The sequence below is a fragment of the Tubulanus polymorphus genome, chromosome 11, assembly GCF_964204645.1.
Source record: "Tubulanus polymorphus chromosome 11, tnTubPoly1.2, whole genome shotgun sequence".
In the NCBI taxonomy this organism is placed as follows: Eukaryota; Metazoa; Nemertea; class Palaeonemertea; order Tubulaniformes; family Tubulanidae; genus Tubulanus; species Tubulanus polymorphus.
In genome coordinates, this window is record NC_134035.1 from 1,184,763 (window position 1) to 1,201,455 (window position 16,693).

At 39.5% G+C, this 16,693-nt stretch overlaps 1 protein-coding gene across 1 annotated transcript in view; it reads right to left on the reverse strand.

Moving 5' to 3' along the window:
- LOC141912436 (CD82 antigen-like) overlaps positions 1–16,450 on the reverse strand; it is a 28,021-nt gene extending 11,571 nt beyond the window's left edge. Inside the window, exon 1 of the mRNA XM_074803637.1 lies at positions 16,365–16,450. The gene's annotated coding sequence lies outside the window, so the exon portion shown is untranslated. The remainder of the gene's footprint in view (positions 1–16,364) is intronic.
- Between the last annotated feature and the right edge of the window lie 243 nt (positions 16,451–16,693).

Below are 16,693 nucleotides of genomic sequence, written 5' to 3' on the forward strand. Positions count from 1 at the left end.
GATATCGTCATCGATGTGATCTTCATTATAGAAATTGATCAAAGATGATGATGGTAGGTAAGACCATTTCTAACCGGTAATAAGGTCCTATTTTTGCCAATAAAATAAATTTTCCACGGGTTTATGAAAACCATGAGAAGATGTATTGTAACTTGTACCGGTATGTAAAAAAAAATACGGATACTAGTGAACGTAAATAAATCGAAGCTATTCTGTTTTCTGTAATAAAAATTGTTAACCCTTTCAGTGCGTCTACACCGCAGTGCAGTGTATAAATCAGTGATGGATTTTGCTAGTACACCGCACTGCGGTGTATTGATGTAATTAGTAATTTGTAATTATCTCTATTGAAAAATGGCAGCAAGTGTCAAACATAGTGAAATACTAGTAACTAACGATACACCGCACTGCGGTGTAGACGCACTATAGTGGTATTCCCATTGTTCAACACACTAGGGTGGAATTTTTTTAGAATTTTCAAATTTTCTTCAGCATTATAGGGTATTAATTAGTCAGCACTGAAAGGGTTAATTTGTCACTTTCACTTCATATATAGGTATACCTTTCACTTCCAACTAGGAAACATACTCGAGAAAATAAGTTTCTGCTCGGGTTAGCAAAGGCGCTACCATCCGTATGGAATATTGGAAAACATTCAAAATCAGTCTATTCTAATCTTAAAAGCAGCAATTTTTCCTGAAATATTTTCTCGTTAATCCGAGAGCATTATGAAAAGATATGTGGCTGAATCCTTTCCGCACGTTCGGACAAGCCAGTTCACCAGGTATCATCTCATCGGTAAAAAATGTACCGAGCAATAAAAATCCAGATGTGTTTGCAAAATATTTGCAGTAATTCGTGTTATTCGTGTGTGTAACGCACAACGAGGGAGGGAGGAGTTTATTGTGCAGCCCCTGGGATCACCTGATACACATTGTGCGGAGAAAAAACAGTGCGAGAGAGAGAGAGAGAGCTCTATACTGATGCTGCCATATACTGCGAAATGGTACTGGTAGTCGGGGCTGCTATTACTATTCATTCAGGGTTGGATCTAGAGTCTGATTCAAGGAGGGGTGAACCCACAAAATAGGGCATATCATATAATTAAAAGGGCACCCTGATAGAAAGCTAACCAGCATTTTACCGAGATAAGCTTTTACGAAATGAACATTTTTCAGGTATCAGTGTAATTTATTTCATTTTATCGCAAAATTTCTGGGCAACTTTACGTTTTCAGAAGGGAACATGTTTGCATACCCCCTATACCCTCTCCTTGGATCCACCCTTGTAAATCTCACATCAAGCTACTAATATCTAGTCGTCTCAAAGTCTTATCGTCGAAATCTTTTAAATCCATTAAGTTCATCTTTTTAAACCTATTTGTTTTAATGTATTTTATTGACGTATTGATAATTCATTGTCGAGAATTGCTGCAATGATTGCTGCATCTTTGTTTTTAATCCTCGTCTCATTTTATGTTAAGTGCAGGGATTACTCTTTTGCGCTACATACATATTAAGAAAAGGGCTAAAAAATTGATACCTCATTTCTCTCTGTTAAGCTTAAAAGTTGACCCGACCTGCCTATCTACCCTGTACATTACTTGTACCGTAGATCATTTTGGAAAAAATACTACAAGTTGAGTTTTCAAACGCTATTAAAAATGTGAAAATTCCTGTAACCTTCAATGTTTAAAGAATATTCTAGGGGCCCAAATATAGCGGAACTCCTGAAATGTTTTTTTGCGAGGGGGCTTCACAAGTGAACCTTGTAAAACCCCTTGCTACACCTGCACTAGTCTATACTGGAGTTCCACTGTGTATAAAGAATAAGTCGACTACACTCGGCACTGCAGCAACGCGAGCCGCTCTTATACACCACTTGCCATCTTGGACTGGGGTAACACGGTGTGGCATCGCCTGATTGTTGTTGCCATGGTGATTGAATCTTGTCGTCGGATGATCCAGGGTGGTGTCTATGCCACGGTGTAGCGTGCTGCCACTGCTGTGACAGCACCGCGGGGCAACGACCCACCATATCTACTCTTTCACAAATCTAGATTCTTTGATATTTGACCTTCATGTAGTATTGGGGGGGAGGGGGGGGAGGGGAGGCGTTGCAGGATGCGGATACTACATGGCTCAGGAATGGAAAAGCCGGGTCGAGAAGAAATGGTATTTTTCAGATAAAGCATGATCCGTGTTAAAGCCACTAACAGGGTCCCACCCTCGGTGTTAATACATTTTCTACAAAATACGTCCTAAAAGATGCAAATTCCAAGTGGATTCCAACCTGGAATTCCGAGTGGCAAATTTGCAGGTTTTAACGATCGCTGTCTTGACGAAGAAGGCAACCTCAATGTGAAGGCAGGGGTCCAGACACCTGAGACCAACCCCTAAATCCACCCCTCACAATGACCACCTAGTCGATCCTCGCGAGTCACTTGTCACAGTATAGGTCGTGCAGTCAAAAATAGCAATAGGCCTGAGGTCTGCTGAGCGTATTAGCATAAATGTTTCAATTTACCGCAGCTGATTTTGACCCAAAGTCAGGTCGTAATTGTAGCTAATTCAAGCTGTTAGTAATGTACGAATATATAAAAACAGTATGGGACCAAACTGTCTGGTTTCACTGTATACACATATATTACAAATGATTTTGATAAGGACAAAATGTGGCAACGAGCAATGTAGGCATGCAACAGAACCGGCTTTTTAGAATCGAGGTTTTTTACGCAGATTTGGTCAGCCGACTCTGAAACTAATTACAGAGAAGTCATATAATTCGAATGGCTTGAGGACCAAGGACAAAGTTAAAGTTTAAACAAAATTAATCATAATCGTGAAGAAATTTCACATTCATACAGCGAATGAGGACTCATAATAACGTGGACATTTATGAAGAACCATTTCTTATAATCATTTGTGTATTATTAGATGTCACATTAGACATGATCTTAACTCCTGAATACAATGATCTCATATAACCTGGTCACTCCCTTAACCAGTGTATATATATACAATATAACAACAACTCCACCCAAGTATTTCTTAAAATAGTTTTAACTCGTGACCTGACGATGAAAAGTATAACGCAAGAAGCTTAATAAGTTATGAATGACGCAGATCTATCTTAAAAACGCGTCATCAACAGAATTCGACCAAGGACTCGAATGACACAATTATTCTATAGTCTATTCCTCATTAAATAGAAAACAAAAACTCTCCAAGTTTTTCAACTACTGCCGTATAAGAGCACAAACGACTATTGCGACTTCGCCTATTTTGTTCCAATTTCTGCCTAAACAGATTTTCAAAGAACGCAGAGGCGTTTTGTCAAAGTAAAGGTCGGTCAATGAATAATAATCTATAGATACAACCTCTAATCAGAAATCATTCGTCGAATGCCCCACAGTTTTATATAGTAATGGTTTAACCACCACGAGTGGAACGCCCCACAATTTAACATATTGACGTATATTGACGTATTTAACGTATAATATATACGTTATAACAGCTGCGAGTCAATTACATTTTTCGAGCTATCGGATCAAAATTGGTCAACATTCCAAATTCTTTTCTTTATTTGTTCAATTTGACAAACGCACCGACATGCAGCCGGATCAGATAGCTGATTGAATGTAACGAAACTGATCTAAATGCGCCATAAAATGAGTTGAAAGCCTTACTGATGTTTGAAGTTATATCCAGACCCTTTAGGGGGTGTGTATATGACTTAAGAACCAAATATAGAACAGACTGGAACGAGATCCATGCTGACATATGCAGAAAATGGTCAATATATAAAGAAAGCATGCAGTTCGTGACTGAAGTTCATCGATACATATAGCATTACATATACATTAGCAAAAACAATAGTTCTGGATCCAGTTCCACAGTTTTAAGTTAAGATTTGACTCTTAAGAGTTAACTCATTGAAAATGAACTGATTTTAACTCAAGATTTAGCTCGGATCTTGCGCTTAATTTAGAGAATAGTCAAAACTCATAAATCTTGAAGTTTGAAGATTTATTTCGTTATATTTAATTTAGAATATAAAAGTATTCTCTCAATTCATAAATCATTGTTTTGAAATATTTTTTGTCACCAGTGGAAAAATACTATATTTTCTGAATGCATTACGACTGAATGAATTTTTTCACCGGTTTTTTAAAAGAGGAAGTATTTTCCTGTGGGATATTGTGGCATATCTTGATAGTAGGCCCAGTAACTTCCTGATCTCTACCGTCCGCTTTTGAATTTGAATATTATTTTTGTCACAGTCAAATAGAACAGAATGTCCAGGTTTTTGTGATGCTTAAATAGCACTAACAATAGTATTACTACCACAATTTATAAAATGATTCACTAATAACTGAAAATTATTATGAAATATAGTGCCGTAATTATCACGTGAAGTTTCGTAACTGGAATGAATACTATCATCATATGTACTATAATAAATACAATTTTTAACCCGATAAAATCATAGATCATTTCGAATATAAATGAATATATGAATTATAAAAAAAAACCACTTGTAAAAGATCAAATGTTAAATGGTATAAATTACGTGTCTCGATCCTCCTAGAAACACGCCGGATATTTCAACATTTGTTGTTGTCAAATGAACGAGCAAAAACCAATATTATTCATATAGAAATTGACTATTGAGTTTCTCTCCCCATCACGACAACCAGTAACAAATATACTGCTGGCATATGCCAAGAGACAAATGGATGAACCTTAAACCCAATCAATGACCGAATGAGATGGCCCAGAATATTGCGATTTGGATATTCTTCAAACCTACGAGCCTTAGACTGCTGGTAGTGAAAAACTGGCCGACTGGTACTACCACAATTCAAACACATAAACCCCGGACTGATGAGAGACCAGTGAAAGACTGACTGACGGCTCAAACACATGAACCCAGGATTGATGTGAGACCAGTGAAAGACTGACTGACTGCTAACACCAGGATTCAAACACATGAACCCAGGATTGATGTGAGACCAGTGAAAGACTGACTGACTGCTAACACCAGGATTCAAACACATGAATCCTGCATTGACAAGTGACCATGGTGGCAAACTGATGGTCCCACAGGTGATTCCGGGCGTCATTCGTTAAATCCTGTGATAAATATTCTGTAGATTCTGACAACATGCCGTAAGCAATGGGGCGGGTTTATAAATGGCGTGATGTTTCAGCATCAGGGGCTTCATGTGTTGCTCTCTTTTGCTATGACTCAACGCAGTGTAAATAATTCATATTCCCATCACGTGCGGGGAGGAGAAGGCAGGGGAGGGGAGTATAGGGAGCAACTGATATTATATGTGCAGTCCGTTGTGTCAGCAAACAATAATCAGCCATTGACGTAGTTGTTGTAGTCATCAGTATAAATCTGTGTTAATAAATCAGGTTTGTAACGAGACTGCTGCAGTGTTGTCTTAACCCTTTACATTTCATCCATATACAACACACCGATGTTGTATTGCTTTTAGAGCCAGCAGTCTCCTGGTTCGAGGATCACTGGATGAGTTCATTCTAAATTTAGCATTCACTTATTTCACAATATATGGCTTTTAGCTCCCACATATTCCATGGGCATCTGTAGACACCATCTTTCCATTTCTGAACTTACACCAAGCTCTACTGGTGAATGCCACCAGTTCCATTTCTGGACTTACACCAAGCTCTACTGGTGAATGCCACCAGTTCCATTTCTGGACTTACACCAAGCTCTACTGGTGAATGCCACCAGTTCCATTTCTGGACTTACACCAAGCTCTACTGGTGAATACCACCAGTTCCATTTCTGGACTTACACCAAGCTCTACTGGTGAATGCCACCAGTTCCATTTCTGAACTTAACCATAGCTCTATTTCTGGAGCTGGTTTTTGGTTCTAAAGCCATGGATGGCTTTAGAACCAAACTGGCTATGGCTTTGTTCATCTGGTTCTCCTGTCAGCGAGACCATTTTTGGATGGACTGAGATGATGATATCCTGACAAGATACCACCAAACATATCTGTAAGTAAGAGATGATTCATTATTTATCCAGTGTATTTTTCGCCGGCGCGGCTCGAGGTTAATTACACTGTAAATGCGTCAGCTCTGCTCAACTGGGATATAACTGCGAGTCAGAATTACCTGCGCACGGGCGCAGAGCAACGTGAAAAATTACTCTCCATCCGCATTATTAGCAGCAACATGTACCATATATAGATACATATCACAGGAAGTTCAGCATCCATGATCGACATCGGATCATGCCAAAACCATTTCCATCCGGAGCCACCCGTTAGAGAAAGGATGACTCCTAATGGTATATTTCGGATGATATTCTAACAACTTCTATCGGGGATATATGACATGGTTTGTAGCAGTAAGCACTTTTCAGCAATAATTTTGGTGCAGGAAAAAAGCACTTTTTTTGTGAATTAAACCTATGTAACAGACATTGTTACTGCTCAATCATTACTGCGTTACTGCTCTGACGAATCACTTCTACATCATGTACTAAGACATGTAAATTGCCCAGAAGTGATTTGTAGTTGGCTCTTGCTTTTGATTATTTGATCAACACTTAGTATCAGAATTAGGCATGCGACAAAAATGTTTCAGGTGGCTATTAAGTGAAAAAGAAGTACTTTTCAGCACTTATTGACATGTATCTGTGGAAAGTAAGACTAGCTACAAACAAACCATGCACGGATGAAAATCTAAAACACTACTTGCATCAGCGGGTCCTAATAACTATATCTCCTGTATACAGTGACCTCTTAAAATTTCCTAAACTTTTAATCGGTTCTCCACAGAAATCTATATTAATATTGACACATTCGACTCGTCCTTGAAGTTCCTCCTCAACCTCATATCACTCATTAAATATCCACATTCTCTCATTGGACGAGGAAGAGATTGATAAATTCATGTATCGATTCCGGATTCAAGGTTGAATTACATCTCAAAGGAATCGTTAATACAACAATAAACAGCGTGGCTCTGCGGGTTGTATATATACAGAGAGGATTATACCACAGAGCGCTGAGCTATCATACGGATGAACGTGGCTCTGTAGGTCGATGATACGGATGAATCGTCAGTAAAATACAACCAGCAGGGAACGAGATTTAACCGAATACGTTTGAACGGTAGAATGGATTTCAAACACTAAACACGGAAATCAGGTTCGCGTGGCGAGCAGCACAACAGTCTACCGTTTAGGATGATTACTGTCAGGGTCAGCAGAACTATAGTCCGGAAATGGTTGACCACGGGATTGAGCTCGGTCGACGTAGTTCGGATCTACTTCCAAGATGGCCGACACTTTAAAACACGTTACGACCGAACTATATTGTGTTCATTTATTAGTTCCGGCGACTAGTCGAAACTAACTATGAAAACTGCAGTTTGCCATGCGCGTTCGACATGTTCAGTGCAGCCTGGTTACAAATGAAGAATTTCATCCCAAATAAGATGATTGCGAATAATTTCATGCTGGAAATAACGAACAGATTTTCTGGTGTTCTGAAGTTCGTTGTATCGACCCCACGGTGTAGAGGGTCATATCAGTAACTCACTGGCCTCACGAATGAACTCATCAGGCAATGAATTCATTGATCAAATTACTACATCGATGACAAGATGAATTAATCCTCATTGCTAATAGAGTTCTTCTTTATAGAAGTCTATATATACCCTGGTGTAGAGTATGCATATATAGATTCATTAACAAACACTCTAAATACATATCAATCATACAGTTTTATAGAGAACATTGATGAAAGCATGAGTGATATTAGCATAGCCTGTCATAGAAATAACCAGTTCTAGGTTCTAGGTCAATTATCGTCACCAACCCGGTTTCATGCCAGTTGTTACGGTCTTGTATAGGTCCTCCGATGATGAAAGCTCGCCGAGCAGGGCTGCCAACCTCTGATTGGTGCTATCGGTTACAAGTCGAAATGTTTTTGTTAGTAGCGTCGAAATGTGAAAGAAAATATATGCGAATTAATCAGTGATCAATGGAAAAACACTCAGTAACATCTTTCATCAATTTCTGTATATGTCGAACGAATGTCTTGGCACAAAACCGTAAACATTCTGAAAATCAAGAACAGTTTGCAGTAAGATTAGAGGTCTATTGCACTATTTCCATGCGCTCAGGCTCGGCGTAGTCAATTGCGACCATAATGAAATTGATAATCTGCCGATTCTCTAGAAACCGCTAGAAACGACGCTAATTCGACGTTGAACGCGATATTAGCCGTGAATATTGACCGAGGTTTGATGCTATTCGAGACCGCAGCAGCAGCAGCAGCACTCGCTCGCCGCGGATAGAGATTATAACACACAGAGATAAGCAGAATTTCACAAGTCGATGATGATTCGATCACAGTCAGTATACTCCCGAGACAGTCCCGCTGTATTCAGAGTCGTCCTATCAAACGCGAGGCCGTATAAATCAATAATTCAGATTAATCCGGCGATTAATACGTTCTATTCGGAACAAGCGAGAAATTCTGTTTAATAAGCCGTCTCAAATATGACACCGATCTCTTTAAATGTTTCCATAGCATCGACACATTTAAACCTGCTGTATAGGAGATGAGTATCCTGGTAAAAATGAGCTAAAACCCTTCACTCTGCAAAATGTAACAACAAGCAAATCCAGCAAACATGCCATCAGTTTCGCCGTAAGCAATTTAGCTATAAGTCCAGCAAACATACCATCAGCTGATAACGACTCATTTTATTGTCACCAATTACTGCCCAACACGACAGAAGATGTATCATAAAATTCGTTATTGCCGCACGACGTTATGGGGATATTAAAACTGAGCTGGTACGGGATGTAAGCTAGTTTTACAGATCTACTGTATAGAGCAGTGATGTAGTGGTACTGATCCGTAAAACACTGAAGTACTGATCTACCATAAAACACTGAAGTACTGATCTACTGTAAAACACTGAAGTACATCACTTATCTACAATTGAACATTGAAGTACAATACTGATCCATTGTCGAACATTGTAGGCCACAAAATTTAATGTTTAATCGCCGTAAGACTGGTCTAAGAGCAAAGCCTCGACTGTGTTACTGACGACTGGAACAGCGAAAAATGATCTACAGGATCCAGTTCTACAGTTGCAAGTTAGAGTTAACTCCAAGTTAAAGTTAGTTCATTTTCGATGTTTTAACCCAGAGTCAAATCTTAACTTAGAACTGTGGAACTGGACCCAGGGTTTTTGAAAAACTGTGAATAATGAGAAAGTGACCATTATACCAAGGGACGTTTCACAAGGGACGTTAAACATGCCACTATTATCGTTACTAGTATACTTCGTAATAAATGATGCTTGTTTCCGAATAAAGAATGGTCCTGTAATGTGAAGTCCTATATCGGGAACAGACAAACTAGTATTGAGGCAGTAATGACCCAGACATAATAATTCTATGACATTATAGACGACGACAACTAGTTCGGATAGTCTGGGTAGTTCTCATTGTAAGACTTTCTCCACAATTAGCCCTATATTCTCTTCAAAAGAACAAAGAACAAATTCATCCGCAGCAAAAACCGGTTTATCATTGCTCGGAAAAGGGTCAATTATTCAAACAAAATCATATTCTATATCAACAGTTCTTCTTCGCTTTCATAAAGTTTAACAAGCCCTACACATTACACCCCACGCCCAAATAAAAAATACCATATTTCTAAAGATAATATTATTAGTCACCTACTGTTCAGTTATGTGAAATATTCTACACCTTAAATGATTTTTAATAAATTCCGTTTGAGTCATCATTCAAGTATCTCAGGGTCAAATTTCAGATTTAGTTGTTTCGCAGCACATGAAATAGGCGTACATAGTTTTAGCCGAGTTAGGTATGGCTTACGGTAAGGATCAGGGTTCGGGAAGATGTGGTATATGTTTAGGGTAAAGGTATGATGAAGTATCGGTTTAGGATTATTAGGCCAGAATCTTTACTTGTTGAAATGAATAATTTCTACGGTCAAAACTGATCGGACTGGAATGGAGGCAAGTGTTGGGACGCACTGAGCAGCGGCTGAGGAGTCTTCCAACCAGAGGTTACTGAACAGAGGTCTTCCAACCAGAGATTACTGAACAGAGTGAGATGTGTTACTGAACTGAGACACCGGAGCAGAGACTACTGACCTCCTTTGGATTCTTCTATCGGAATTTGAATCGAATACCGACTGCTAGAAGAGAAAATAAAAACAAAACCGACGAATCGTTCTCAACCATAGAAGATGTCACAATCACCATGGTTACAATAGAAGACATCCAGTAACATCGCATGGCATTTGAATATAAAAAATGTTCGTAACAAACACAGGTAGGCCTAAATGATTTATACCACACTGAGTGAGGCACAGAGTGAGGTACTGAGTGAGGCACTGAGCAAGGTACTGAGTGAGGCACTGAGCGAGGTACTGAGTGAGGCACTGAGTGAGGCACTGGGCGAGGTACTGAGTGAGGTACTGAGCGAGGTACTGAGCGAGGCCAACCAGTCAAAAATAATTCCATGATCACTGTGGAATAACAATTACTTGTTGAAAAACTTCATTTTGCACTTACAGTTTTTGGAAGGGTCAGATAAAGCAGGGGGTTAAGCCATTGCTAAGGGCTAGTCGAGGCTGGGGTATAGCAGTAAGGCTTTAGCAAAAAGTTAAGTACTTCATAGACATTGTCATTACTCATCATGATTGATTCATATGGACAAATCTCTATGTCATTCATGCATTAGGACATGTTAATTGTCCAGAAGTGATGCGTGTGTTTGATATCTAATCAACATTTAGTATCACAATTACTGATTAGGTGACAAAAGTTTTTCACATGACTTATAAAATAAAAAGTAGCACTTTTCAGCCCTTTATTGACATAATTTGCGAAAAAAAGCACAAATCAGGACCTTAACAAATTTTACCATAAAGCAGCACTTAGTAGATTAGACTGGCTACAAACCACAGGGGTTTGGGATGGTAAACGTCGTTGAATGTTTTTCAGCTAGAAACTGATCGAAATAATCGGAAATCATAAAAATATCAACAAAATACCGAGAAACAATGATATCAGATTATAAAGCTGAATGTGACATCGACGCGTGGACCCCGAGGAGTTTCTGATCGGTTGAGCTCGCGCGCGATGGCACGAACTGATTGGATGCAACAATTACACAACAAGTTAACATTTTTACTCTTCTAAGTGGAAAAAACCGCATATGCCAATTTATTCGGGAACCACCTGTGCCACGAGCTAGATTAATTTCGCCGATGATGATGGGTGTTTCCGAAAATCGCAGGGCAAGTAAAAGTACGCACTTGATAACTGTCTCTAATGAACGCGCGCGGTTTAATGAATGTAATCAGAATTATTCCGTGGAAAATATCGTTAATAGAATGATAAACTTGAGGACTTTCTTGAAGAATATTTACATTGATTCAAACTGTGACCGAGTGATATGAGAGTCGCGATCACACAGAGCCAAATTGACACGGGTCACGCCCGACTCAAATTTGGCTTGTGCCACACGTTAAAAACTCCTCGATACTTAAACCGATGATAGCAACTTTCTTGATGGATATTCGGTACAAACTGTGACTGAGTGATAAATTTCATCTAAAACCTGATAGTCGCGATTACACGGAGCCAAATTGACACGGGTCACGCCCGACTCATATTTGGCCCGAACAAAAACAAAGTGAAGTGGAGTCACTTCCTGAACCAGTATAACAATTCGAACGCAATCATTTGACTCCGGCCTTCAGATTTTTTGGCCGGACCTAACAGGCACAGGCACCGGTATGTGTGGTTGTACCGACCAATACACTCGTGTGATTGTAGCTATGGTTTAATAAGTTATGGTTCATTTTGACGACGATTGAACTGATGACTATGTGTAAATTTTCTTGTTTGTGGTCGGGGAGTAATTTGCAAGTTTCTGATGTTCTGGTGATCCCACATAGAACCGAACGTGATGCAGACAAACGAAAACAGATCGGTTTAAAATTAACTGGCCACAACTGGCCAGGAGAATAAAAGTCTCATCATGAATAAGAATTCTATGAACTGTCACTGCAACGCAAGGGTGTGGTGTTTCATCATTCGTCCACAATGCAGTAAGGTTTCCTTATATGTCACATCTTACGTGTAATTCAAGATGAGGATAACCACAATTCGAACCCATCATCTACAGTTACTGAAACTGTAAATGAACCCTCCTCACAGGATCAACGCAAAACATTGTCTTATTCTGAAGAGCTTATTACCAAGATCTGGTTTCACAAAAGAGCGTTCAACTTGCATCTTTAGTTGAATTGCTATTGGTTCCTCAACGAGGATAACAATTCGAACTAAACCGTTTTAAGCTTGGTTCTTTCTCCAGAAACCTGGCCCAAATCTCTTTAAATGACTGCTCAACCACATTATGCAGGTGATGTAAACAATTGAGACCTGTTGATGACAGTCTCACAAGTTTGTGGAACTGGAACCCACAAAAAGTTAGTTGACTGCAAGTAAACACCGTAGTAACAATAAACTTTTAATTGTCACTACGTCAACTGATCCATGATTTAACCTTAACCAACTTTTGAGCTCCAGGGCAACTAAATAACCTATATGGGCGTCAACAGACATTTTTGAAAATAAGGATGTCAAATCATATCCTGCAGTCAGAAAAAGATCATTTGCTTCCGGTGAAACCTTCAACACAGACCTAAAACGAATGAAATAAATTCTTTCAATGGGAAGACAATCCCTCGCGCACGCCATTATTTATATACTCAGAGAATTGAGTATAATGAAATGTTGAGGCAGTTTTTAATTTCCTATGTCTCATATATGAACGAACGTTGAAATCGCTCTCGAGATTCTCCGGGGAAAATAGAATTTAATATCGACAACGACGACAACGCAACATGGAAAACTTCATTTAAAACATCGAAGCTACGCGTGATGAGTCAGTAATATCACAGACACAGCTATAACAACTAACAGACGTGTGTATTCGGCTAGATGAATTTTTAACCAGGAATAAAAACTAACTCGGAAGTTTATTGACGCCCTTCAAAAATAACTCATCGGCTCAAAATTCTCAGAATGAAGCTCATTCAATTACAAAATGAACACCAAAATTTACGGTTGTAATTTTTATTTTGAAATGTTACACTCACATAGCACCCCTTGAATAAATAACAGCAGAAGTAGTAAGTAGTGATCAATGTATGATCATTGTAATGGTTTTTAAAATGCCAAAAAAACGCAAGATAAAATTGTCTATTTTTCTAGAGGGGCCGGGCTCGAGTGACATATCGGGGTACAGGGTTTGGGCAGCACATCAGGGGTACCGGGTATGGGCAGCATATCAGGGGTACGGGTTTTGGGCAGCATATCAGGGGTACGGGTGTGGGCAGCACATCAGGGGTACAGGGTCCAGACTACCGATTCAAACCTGTTCTGCTCATCTCAGTGAATGAATGACGTTAAGCCGCCTCCGAAGCAGAATATATTCATCCCGAATAAGAGAATTGAGATCGAATGAGAAAGAATGGTTGTAAAATTAAAACATGAATAGTTAATCTAGTTAACTATACTTGATTTGTCAGCGGGGAGATTGATGATTTGATCAGCGTCGTTGTCGTGGTACCGACCTAACGCAGTCGGATTCTGGTATATCTCAGTTGCTACAGACAACCACCGATACTGCTGCTGAGAGAGAGAGAGAGAGGATTCATGGACGATTCACAGTGACGAGTTGACTATTATACAGCCTGCATCACCAGAACTCCTGATGCTGTCAGCTCAAGCGCTCAGGGACACGCGAGAGACAGTTGTGATTTATTGCTTGGTAGTTTCGTAACTCAACTATACTGGTTTTTATCGCCTCATACGCCAACTATCTCTACCCTGGTATTATTAGGTTTTTAGTAGATGTAAGCCACTCAGAACACATGCACAAATATAGTATTGGGCACATTTTTTTTTAGGGCCCATTCGAATTTGCTTTATCAAGCAATTGTCATCTTCGGTATGTGAAAGCTTCTAAGAAGAATGGATTCCGGAAGAACACAGTCGAGAAGGACTGTGAAGTGATGAACTACACTTCACACGTGCTTAGAACTCTGCTCGAGATACGCTAAATCGAAAATGAACTACAAACACAAGATATTAGATATTTTATCAGCACAGTTTCAAAAACTGATCGTCTACACTTCACACACTTCACGGGTGTTCAGAACTTCACCTGAGACATTTTTAATTAAATATTTATAACAAACTCCAGACATTGGACATTTTATCAGCACACTTTCAAAAACATGTGTTCTCAGAACTTCACCTGGGACATTCTTAATCAAATATTCATAACAAACCCCAGCTATATGAACTCACTTCTGAAAACTGATCAGGACTTACTGCAATAGATTAGCCAATGACTAGAAAGAGGGTGGCTCCAGACTACACAAATCTGCATGTCACCTGAAGAGTCATTGACCCTGGATAGAGAGAGGGATAAAATATTGCGAGGCAAAGTAGAGAATTCCTCGCATCTGGAGTGATCACTCATTCCAGTAGTTCTGGAGTGATCACTCATTCCAGTAGTTCTGGAGTGATCACTCATTCCAGTAGTTCTGGAGTGATCACTCATTCCAGTAGTTCTGGAGTGATCACTCATTCCAGTAGTGCTATTATAACTACACTGTACAAGAATATAGAGCAGTCTAAATACCAGGTCTCTCACATTCTCGCTGCTTACACAGGTATGTCTTGATTTACGCGGCGGCGGAGAAAAAACATTTGCGCCGATGCCGGGATAAATGCCATCAATCAATATTGGGATAGATAGTAGGGTAGTCTGCAGCCGGGTCTGCTGCTGCTATACAGACTACACACGCGCACGCGATACAACAGAATCCAGGTGATTATATATTAAAAGAGATTTACGCGAACTGAGTCAAAAACATACTCGTAATAAAAATACAGCATGAGAAAATCATCCTGCGCATGTCTATCCAACAAGATTTAGTCGTAGTTTACTGTACAACTACAAACATTTCTAATTGCCTATTTCTCGAAATTAAAGGAGTTTCAAGCACTTTTTAGATAGCATTGTCTGTTTAGAATGAATTTTTAAAGTATCAAGGAGTCATAGGGATCCAATTCTATTTATGAAACCTGGCATCGAGGTCCTACTACCCACTAGCGATGCCTAGCGAATCCTCACTCGCCACAAATGGAATCCATAGGACTAAGTGGAATCAGCTATTTAGGCCTAGCTGCCACAGTAGTTGATGTCCTACTGCGTGTTTGTGCACCTGCTATATTCTCACTAGCCACAGTTGTATTGCCGGATGAAATAGATTTTTTAGGTACCGACTAGTAAAAAACTGTCTCTAGTTAGTAATCGTTTCCAGGAAAATCAGCTTAATAACTACATACACGCACAATCACGCGACCGCAATATCTTGGTCAAGAGCTATGAGGTTTCCCACTCTCACTCACTCTCTCGACACATAATAATAGCCTACATGAAAATAAGTAATTCACCGTTTAATGAATAAAAGCCTAGGCGTATAGGCCAAGTATAGGTAGAAAAAAAATGCGAAATCAACATTTTGACGATTAGGTAGGCCTACCCATAATAAACCAATTCAGAGCACAATATTTAGCCTAGATGGACAGCAGAAAAGATTTAAACCGAGAAAGTCATTTATCGATAGGCCTATAAAGTTAGAACTTAGCCTATTCGTTAAACTAGGCTAATATGAACGGCTGTTAGGCCTAAAGGCTGATGGTAGTCTTCTAGGCAAATTGGTAGGCTAAAAAGGCGCAAAAGGCCTACATCTTCTAAGTGCCCTTCCAAAAATACCCAGCTATATCAGAACTGTACCAACAATTCAATCCGATAATATTCAACGAAACAGGCCTGCATGATCCATCATCATCATTGAAGGAATGGATTCTGACCCGAGGCCTCACAGGGTTAGGGAGATACAAATAAGCTTACCCTTTTTACAATAAATTTAATTTATTGTAAATAAAAAGGGTATAATTATCATGTCTGTTATCAGGTTCTAACTTATAGGCCTAGGGCAATAATAATAACAACCTGATTATCAATTTGCCTCCGATGAGATTTGAGATTATTGCATTTCTCAGCGGAAGATGCAGAGAAGAGGTTATTGTTTACACTGTTTCGTAGAACTTCAGAGATTTTATTTCTATCGTCACATTTCGATGTTCAAACGACTGTGTCCGTCTTCAATAACGCACTAAAATACACATACACAAACTACCATTTCGTCATAGATAAAAAATCTGGGCCTTACCTCGGTGATAAGCTCAGTATAAGACGGTTATAATCCAGATATCCGGCAGCTCGCTGTGACTCGCACTATCGAACAACAACAACTGAGTCCCACCCAAATAGTTCACCGCAGCGCCGTAAGTGGCAGCACCTGCTTGACAAATTTTAATCGTTTTGTTCATTGCGAGAGCGCCCCGCAATCTCCTACAAAACCACCACCTGGTGATCACTCGACATTAGACCGGTTGCCGGTTTCTTCTTTCACTTACCGCAGTTAGCTCGCGAATATGGACAGGCAACCAGTCCATATTCGGAATCGATGATACAATGATGACAGTAGTCATCCTGGTC